The following is a 10,533-nucleotide window of genomic DNA, read 5'->3' as shown; positions in this document are numbered from 1 at the left end:
TACATTTAACAGCTGATCTTTCAACAGAAATTCTGCAGGCTAGAGGGAATGGCAGGATATATTTAAAGAACTGAAAGGGGAAAAGCTACAACCAAGATTACTGCACCTGGCAAGGATCTCATTCAAAATTGATGGAGAAATAAAAAAAGCTTTTCAGACAAGCAAAAGTTAAGAGAATTCAGTACCACAAAACCAGCTTTAAAACAAATGTTAAAGGGACTTAACATTGCCAAGAAATATAAGAGAAGAAAAAAGATCTACAAAATCAACCCCAAACAGTTAAGAAAATGGCAATAGGAACATGTATACCAAGAATTACTTTTAACTGTAAATGGTTTAAATGCTTCTGGCTGAATGGATACAAAAACAAGATCCATATGTATGCTCTCTACAAGAAACCCACTTCAGACCTAAAGACACATATAGACTAAAAGTGGGAGGATGGAAAAATATATTCCATGCAAATGGGTAGCAAAAGAAAGCTAGAGAAGCAATCTTCATATCAGACAAAATAGCCCTTAAAGAAGATTACAAGAGTTAAGGAAGGACACTACATAATGATCAAGGGATCAATCCAAGATGAAGACATAACAGTTGTAATATCTATGTACCCAACATAGGAGCACCTCAATATATAAGACAAACACTAACAGATATAAAAGGAGAAACTGGCAGTAACACAATAATAGTAGGAGACTTTAGCACCCCACTCAAACCAATGGACAGATCATCAAATGGAAAATTAATAACTAAACACAAGTCTTAAATGATACATTATATGAGATGGATCTCACTGATATCTTCACGACATTCCATCCAAATGCAAAATATACTTTATTCTAAAGTGCATATGGAACATTCTTCAGGATAGACCACATCTTGGGTCACAAATCAAACCTCAGTAAATTTAAGATTGAAATCATATCAAGCATCTTCTCTGACCACAGTGCAATGAAACTAGATATCAATTACAAGAAAAAAAACTCTAAGAAACACAAACACATGGAGATTAAACAACACATTTCTAAGTAACCAACAGGTTACTGAAGAAATCAAAAGAAAAATCAAAAAATTTATGGAAACAAATGACAATGAAAACACAACAAATCAAAACTTATGGGATGCAGCAAAAGCAGTTCTAAGAGGGAAGTTTATACCAATACAATCCTACCTCAAGACACCTAAAACAACTGGAAAAAGTAGAACAAACAAACAAACAAACAAAAACAAAATTAGTAGAAGGAAAGAAATCATAAAGATCTGAGCAGAAATAAAGGAAAAAGAAATGAAAGAAACAATAGTAAAGATTAATAAATGAAAAGCTGGTTCTTTGAGAAGATAAAATTGACAAACCTTTAGCCAGACTCATCAACAAAAACAGAGAGAATAATCAAATCAACAAAATTAGAAATGAAAAAGGAGAGGTTACAACAGACAATGCAGAAATACAAAGGATTATAAGAGACTGTAATCTCAGGGGGGAGGAGCTACCCCATGCCTGAGGTCAGGGGCAGTAGCGTAGAGGAGCAATCCCATGTCCAAGGAGCGGTAGCTGTGTGGGCACAGGAGGGCCAAGAAGAGCTACTCCACGTTCAAGGTCAGGAGGGGCAGCGGTGAGGAGATACCCCTCGTCCAAGGTAAGGAGCAGTGGCTGTGCTTTGCTGGAGCAGCCGTGAAGAGATACCCCACATCCAAGGTAAGAGAAACCCAAGTAAGACGGTAGGTGTTGGGAGAGGGCATCAGAGGGCAGACACACTGAAACCATAATCACAGAAATCTAGTGAATCTAATCACATGGACCACAGCCTTGTCTAACTCAATGAAACTAAGCCATGCCACGTGGGGCCACCCAAGACGGGTGGATCATGGTAGAGAGGTGCCGGGGTCCAGCCCCAGTGGATCCAGGGAATTCAAAGTGGGGATGGAGTCGGCGAGGAGAGACTTATTCATTAGAGATATAAAGAGAGATTAGGAAAGAATAGTGTAGTAGGAAAATTAGTGGAGAATAGAGGCTGAATAACTTGGTTTACACAGGAGACCAATAAAGCTCCGAGACAAGGAGCTTGCACTGTCTACATAGGCCACTGGTGCCCACTTGAATAGCGGAGGGTGCCCTGCCTTGGGCTCCCTCTCGCGTGGGTCTTAGAAGCCAGGGCAAAAAAGTAGACACAGAGAGCCTCTGTGCTCCAGATGGGAATTCAGCCTGAAAGGGGAGAAAAAAACGACATGGGGGAGCCAAGCATTGGTGCCAGACCCAAGACTTTATTTTCAAAAGCAGCTTATATACCCCAAGTTGTACATAAAGAAATAATGGAATATGCAGAGTTATGCAGGGGCAGCAGTCCTGACCCTTACTGAGACCAGGCTTTCTTTTTGCATACCTTCCTGTATACAAAAGGTCTTAGGTGGTTTCACATCATCTTATGGCCAGGGGGCCTGTTAACATTTTTATGGCTCTTTTCCTAGATAAATGTCTAACAACCAGAAAACTCATTTTCCCTTGAAGTGTTTTTTCTTTAATTTGCATCACCCTCAAAGTACTAAATAAAGTTACATTCCTGTAGAACAAAGGTGCAGTGGGTTATAACAAAGAAAGTACTTAACTCAAAGATCTAATGTTGCTAATACCAGGGCTACTACCTGTTTTTTATACATACCAACTATATCAACAAATAAAAGATATGAAAATTTGGCAGCACGTATTGGCTCAACAAATGAAACCCTTAATCAGTCCTATTCTAATGATTTTGACTCCAGGAAGCCCTACATTCCTAGGATGTTTTAAGCTTCCTGTGCCTCTCTCAGTCGGGAGGCCGCAAACAATCACAGGTGCAGCTGTAAGAGTCCAGACAAACCTGTCAGGCAGGCTAGAGAGCCATCAGAGGGGTTTTGGGATTGAAACATTCTTATTATGCCCAGGAGACTTATTATCTAAAAGCTCTAAATTAACTTTTTCCAGAAAAAGGTGGTGGGGGGACAGCCCCCTGTTAATGTTAGAAGAATAGGTGGAAAGCATAACACAGTAAAGCAGGCAGACTCTGGTTTTGGAGGAAGATGCTCAAGAAAATCCAAGGGGACCCCTGAGGCCTGATCCTGCCTTTGCGTTTTGTCAGGCCCCTTTCCTCATGACCTGTGCCACCGGCGTGATTCCCCACACTGGCTCCTGGCAGAGAGGTCTGACAGAATGTGGTCCACTGGAGAAGGGAATGGCAAACCACTTCAGTATTCTTGCCTTGAGAACCCCATGAACAGTATGGGAGGCCTGGCATGCTGCGATTCATGGGGTTGCAAAGGGTTGAACACGACTGAGTGACTGAACTGAACTGAACTGAACTGAATGCAAGATATTAATACTTGGGTAAACTGTGGGGGGGAACTTCCCTGGTGGCTCAGTGTTAGGCCTGCAATGAAGGAGACACAGGTTTGATCTCTGATCAGGAAGATCCCCTGAAGAAGGAAATGGCAACCCACCCCAGTAATTTTGCCTGGGAAATTCCATGGACAGAGGGGCCTGGCAGGCTACAGTCCATGAGGTGGCAAGGATCCGACATGACTTAGCGACTAACCCACCACCATCAATCTGAGGGGGTGTGGGAGCAGTAGGGAAGAGGAAGCACATGAGAACTCTCTATACCTTCTGTATAATTTTTCTGTATACTCAGAAATCTTCTAACAATAAATCTATTAATAAAAAACAGGTAACCTTATCACATTTTATGATACTTTATAGTGGATATTATTCAGAGTGGCTTTGTGAAATTAACTGGAACTCTAGTATAACATTCAGTTTCAAAGAAAACTCTGAATAAGTTGCATACATCTAGGTAGTCTAGTCATCTAAGGTACTTTCAACATTTTAAGAGATTTTTATCAGAAAATCTTTTCATTGTATGAAAATCATTCATACACGGTCTAAGCTTCTATTGTGGATGTGGGAAACTCTAATGATCTTAATATTGAAGATGGAGTTATGACCCTAAATTCCAAACCAGGGGTTGTGTCTTATTTATCTTAACATATCCTACCTTAACTAACCTTTGTATAAACTTTAAAACTTTTTGTCAAATAAATGATTGAATAAAGAAATTACTGAATGAAATAAATCAATGCATATGTGGGTTGTATAACAACTTGTAATTGAGTCCTCCTTGTAATTTCTGGTGTTGAATTACAGCCAATAAATAAAGTATTTGGTATTCATCATTCCTCCTCTTTGATTTTGCTGAGCAAAAAGATAATTATAAACCCAATCTACAAAATTTTTAATTCACTTTGGCTAAAATTTTTTAAAAGAGTCTGAAGGTGTAAATCTCAGTTTGCATTTTAAAGATAAACTCAAACAAATGGAGACCTGTTGTCATGAAAGTTTTAAGGAAATAAATCTCATGAGATCTGAATCAAAATGGTAGCGTAGAAGATCCTGAGCTCATGTCCTTCATGGACTCACCAAAATACAACTTGATGTAGCACAGCTATCTCTGAGAATGACTTGGAGACCAAAAGGGATATTCTACAACTAAGAATATTTTTTAAAGGCCACATCAAGAAGGGGAAGAGGGGAAGAGATGCTGTCTAGTCAGAACCCACACTCCCAACTGGCAACCCACAAGCAGAAGGGATATCACAATTGCAGAGGTCTCTCTCAAGGAATGAGGGGTCTGAACCCCACAGTGTGATCCCCAGCATGGGAGACCTTCATCAGGATGACTAGCCCACAGAACATCTGATTTACGTCCAGGAGAGTTGAACGGTTATGGGAAACCAAAATTCCACTCTTGAAGAGCTTATGCACATACCTGTTCCAAGTTCCAGTACTGAATCAGCAGCTTGAAAAGCACTTGGTCATATAAGAAGGCGATCATCGACCGATTTTATAGTAAGCGCCAGAGGGAGAGGGATCTGATAGAATTTTCTCTTGGACTGGAAATGAAGGCAGGCACCATTATTTTGTTCTCCTTCCACCTAGCTGCCCTGGCACTGGCAGGCACCATTTCTGTCACTCTTCATCAGCCTAGCTAACACTGTGCCTTGCCCAAGCATACCCCTAAGTACCACCACTTTTCAATTCACTATACCAGCTGCCCCTCCAAAGTGGCCTGTATTTCATCCCATTTGGGAGGCAGCATTGGCCAGTCACAGCGCTCCTCCAAGTAGTTCCTGCACCAGGGAACCAGTCCTATCCCACCTGGTGAGTGGTCTTGAACAGCATCAGTGCCCCACCAAAAGGCTCTTGCTGCAGCGGACCAGTCCAACAGACTAGCATGCCTGCAGCAATCACGGCCCAACCACAAGAAGAGGGGGCACACAGCCCACACAGGGGATAGGCCTGGAATACCTAGATAAAGTGACCATAGGGAGTTGTGCCACTGCACCCCAAAGGACATATTCTACATGAGGCACTCTTTCAAGACTGGGAAATGTAGTTGATATATCTAATATATAGAAATAAACACAGGGAGAATTAGGTAAAATGAACAGACAAAGGAATACTTTACAAACAAAAGAACAAAACAAACTTTCAAGGGAAAAAATAAGTAAAACAGAGATAAATAATTCAAAGAACCAGTCATAAAGATCCTCACAAAACATGGAAGAAGAATGGATGAACTCACTGAGAATGTCAGCCAAGAGAAAATATTAAAAATAATCAGAACTGAAGGCAATAACTGAAATGAAAAACATGCTACAGGAAATCAACAGCAGATGAGAGGATGCAGAAGAATAAAGGCAGGGTAGTAACACAAGCAGAAAAGCAAAAGGAAAAAGAGTTTCTCAAAACAAGATTAGTTTAAGCAACCTCTGGGACAACATCAAGCATACTAACATTTGCATCATAATGATCCCAGAAGGAGAAGAGACAGAGGACAGAAAACCTATTCAAAGAATTAATGGTTGAAAATTATCCTAACCTGGCAAAGGAAACAGGCATCCAATTCCAGGAAGCAAAGATTCCCAAAAAGAATAACCTAAAGTGACCCATACCAAGACACACTATAATTAAAATGTCAAAAGTTAAAGATAAATACAAACTTAAAAGCAGCAAGAGAAAAACCAGTTATGTACAAGGGAGCCCCCATAAGACTATCATCTGATTTTTCAGCAGAAAGGTTATAGACCAAAAGAGACTGGCATAATATATTCAAAGTAAAAGTGCTCAGTTATGTCTGACTCTTTGAGACTCCGTAGACTGTAACCTGCCAGGCTCCTCTGCCCATGGAATCCTCCAGGCAAGAATACTGGAATGGGTTGCCATCCAGGGATCTTCATGGTCCAGGGATTAAACTTGAGTCTCCTGCATTGCAGGCAGATTCTTCACCATCTGAGCCAACAGGGAAGTACTCACAGGTAAAAACTTACAAACAAAACCACCCTACCCAGCAAGGTTATCATTCAGAATTGAAATACAGATATGGAATTTCCTTGATAAGCAAAGCTAAAGAAATTCATCACCACTGAAGTGTCCTTACAAGAAAAAAAAAAAAAAAAGAGAGTGTTTTCTTTTAAAGGAAAAAAAAAAGTTCTAACTACAAACAAAATTATGAAAAAAAAAAACCTTACTGGTAAAGGCAAATATATATAAAAGATAGTGGATCAACTATCCTTAAAACTGGAAAGAAGGTTAAAAGCCAAATTAGTAAAAATCAAATGCATCCAAAACAAAGTACTATACAAAATTTTAAAATATAAATTATCAAAACCATAAAACATTAGCAAGGGTGTAAAAATGCAGTTCTTTTTAAATGAGTTCAAACTTAAGTGACCATCAACTAAAAATCAACTTCTATATACATAGATTGTTAGATAGTAACCTCAAGGTAACCAAAAGCAAAAAACCAATAACAGATACTCAAAAAATAAGGAGAAAGGAATACAAAATTAATACCAAAGGAAGTCATCAAATAACAAGAGAACAGAACAAGAGAAGAAAGGAACAGAGAAGAATTTTAAAGACAACGAAAAAGCAATAAAATGGCAAGAAATACATATTTATTAACAATTATTTTGAATGTAAATGGGCTAAATGTTTAGGTAAAGACACAGTATAAATAAATGGATATAAAACAAGACCTATATACAAGATGCCTACAAGAGACTCACTTTAGATCTAAAAACACACACAAAATGAAAGTGAATGCATGGAAAAAGATATTCCATGTAAATGGAAATGAAAAGAAAACAGGGATTGCATATCTATATTAGACAAAATACACTTTAAAACAAAGAATGTTACAAGAGAAGAGTATTACATAATGATAAGGGGATAAAGCCAACAAGAGGATATAATACTTGTAAATATCTATATATTCAACATAGAAGCCCCTACAAATCCCCATGAATTTCAGTATAAAATGTCATTGAAAGACAGGCATATTACCTGCTTCATATGTTTATTGTCTAATTCTTTCTGGATTTGCATTGTTCTTTTTAAGATTCTAAATTTGTGTATTTTGATGGCAAAATGTGGTTCTTTGAAATTAGAGGAATCAAATAAAAGGCTTCATTCCAAAAATCATATTTATTGTTAAAGATAGTTCCTTAAGGGTTAGAACAGTGCCTGACCCACAAGTACTGAGTAAATATTTACTGAATGCATAAATGAAAATTTCTGAAAGTATTTTTATTGCTATTTGGTAATATGATCAGCATTCACCCTACGACAATTCAGTGTGAAAGAATCATGGAGCCTTATGGTTGAAAAGGTAATCTCATTCAACAAACAATATGATGACTGAACCCCTTCTTTAAAAAGGCCTAGTGAATAGGCTGTGTAACAGTTCTTCTAGCTCTACAAGTGATGGAAAACTCCATACTTTTGAAGGAAGTCAATTATATCTGAAGATAACTCTAGTACCAGATTAATCCTTTTATTGAGCCACAAACTAATTCCCTGTTGTTAGCAGATCCACAGGGAAATAAAATAATTTGTTGAGTGTTACCATGGGCTAAGAGCAATACGTAATTGTCTCTGCTAAATTCCAAGTACCTAGAGCAGTGTCTGGCATATGTAAGCCCTCTGTAAATATTCATTAAGCATTATTTTGTTAATGTACACTGCATTAATTATTGGTTGATATTAAACTATTCATAGCCTTTTTTTTCACACTAGCTCCGACAAACCACATTCTTCTCTTACACATATGGTGTTGAGCAGATTTGGACTAAAGAATACCAGTTGTCTTTGATAAATTTTAATTTATTAGATGATATAATTTATCATAGTCAATCATGTATGGATTTTTTTTTAGTGCTACTCAGTTTTAACTATTAGAAAAGGGTATCCTAATCTAGGAAACAGAAATGTTCCATGTGTCTGTTTTTATTTTGAAGCTTTTTGTGTATTACCCTTTTTTAAAATGTTATGTAACTATGTATATTGTCATGAACTGACAAGAAATATATTGAATCCCTGAAAGCTAATTTCCTCTCTAGAACATCTGCAGGCCTCTTTGTTAATCCAAATCACTTTTAAGTTATTATTAGACTAAATTCATATATTCCAACTATTTAAGCCAGAAAGGTGACAACAGTCTAGAAGGCAACTCTGTTAGCTCTAGGATATATGATTGATATTAAAACAACTATCATAATAACTGTACAAACAAAAGACACATTAGAGACCAGGCATCTGTGCAATTCAATAAAACATTCATTACTTTGAGAGAGATTTCATGAAAATTCATTTAAGACAAAGCTTCTATCTTAAATATTTTAATTCTTTTTGATTATAACCATTATAGAACACTTTAAGCTTTCTGCTTTTATTTGTATTTGGATTTTTCCTTTTTTTAAGCCAGCATTTAATCTCTAGGTAATATAGAATAGGTATTTTGTATAAATATCTGGAATATATGTTTAAAAAGTAAATTATTTGTATCCTGTATTTACAGAAACCAAATATTTCATTAGTCGCTCTGCTGCTGCTAAGTCGCGTCAGTCGTGTCTGACTCTGTGCAACCCCATAGACGGCAGCCCACCAGGCTCCCCCATCCCTGGGATTCTCCGGGCAAGAACACTGGAGTAGGTTGCCATTTCCTTCTCCAATGCATGAAAGTGAAAAGTGAAAGTGAAGTTGCTCAGTCGTGTCCGACTCTTAGCGACCCCATGGACTGTAGCCTACCAGGCTCCTCCATCCATGGGATTATCCAGGCAAGAGTACTGGAGTGGGGTGCCATTGCCTTCTCCAGTTAGTCGCTCAATTGGGTCCAACTCTTTGCAACCCCATGGACTGTAACCTGCCAGGCTCCTCTGTCCGTGGGATTCTCCAGGCAAGAATACTGGCTGCTGCTGCTGCTAAGTCACCTCAGTCGTGTCCAACTCTGTGGACCCCATAGACGGCAGCCCACCAGGCTCCCCTGTCCCTGGGATTCTCCAGGCAAGAACACTGGAGTGTGCTGCCATTTCCTTCTCCAGTGCATGAAAGTGAAAAGTGAAAGTGAAGTCGCTCAGGGGTGTCCGAGTCTTAGTGACCCCATGGACTGTAGCCCACCAGGCTCCTCCATCCAGGGGATTTCCCAGGCAAGAGTACTGGCATGGGTTGCTATTCCCTTCTCCAGGGGATCTTCCCTACCCAGGGATCAAACCTGAGTCTCCTGCATTGCAGGTGGATTCTTTACTGTCTGAGTCAACAGCAAAGCCCTACATATTATAAGCACTTCTAAATGATAACCTCAAAATAATTCTGGTTTTAAGAACCAATTGGGATGACCCAGAGGGATGGTATGGGGAAGTAGGCGGATTGATGTCAATGTATGGCAAAACCAATACAATATTGTAAAGTAACTAGCCTTCAATTAAAATAAATAAATTTACATTTTAAAAAAGAACCAATTTGTATGCTAAAAATTATCAAAAATCTTCATCATCTCATTGATCACTAAAGTGCAAGAGTCATTTTTCTAACATGCAAAATGTATGATTAAATCTAAAGGTCATTATCACACAAACCTGCAAGAAGAAACTGGGGAATGATTATTTAAATTTTTTGGTTATGGAGTAGCTAAATATTTGGGATGAATGAACAAATGAATGAATAAATGACAAAATTTCACAGAAACACTAACGAAACTTACAGAGTATTTGAATTAAAAGAGGGTAAAGAGTTGGACTGTGAAGAAGGCTGAGCGCCAGAATTGATGCGTTTGAACTGTGGTGTTGGAGAAGACTCTTGAGGGTTCCGTGAACTGCAAGGAGATCCAACCAGTCCATTCTGAAGATCAACCCTGGGATTTCTTTGGAAGGAATGATGCTAAAGCTGAAGCTCCAGTACTTTGGCCACCTCATGCGAAGAACTGACTCATTGGAAAAGACTCTGATGCTGGGGGAGATTGGGGGCAGGAGGAGAAGGGGATGACCCAGGATGAGATGGCTGGATGGCATCACGGACTTGATGGATGTGAGTCTGTGTGAACTCCGGGAGATGGTGATGGACAGGGAGGCCTGGTGTGCTGCGATTCATGGGGTCGCAAAGACTCGGACACGACTGAGCGACTGAACTGAACTGAACTGAAGGGACATATTTGTTCTTATAGGAAA

This window comes from Capra hircus, chromosome 15 (assembly GCF_001704415.2).
Source record: "Capra hircus breed San Clemente chromosome 15, ASM170441v1, whole genome shotgun sequence".
In the NCBI taxonomy this organism is placed as follows: domain Eukaryota; kingdom Metazoa; phylum Chordata; class Mammalia; order Artiodactyla; family Bovidae; genus Capra; species Capra hircus.
This window is presented reverse-complemented; position numbering follows the sequence as displayed.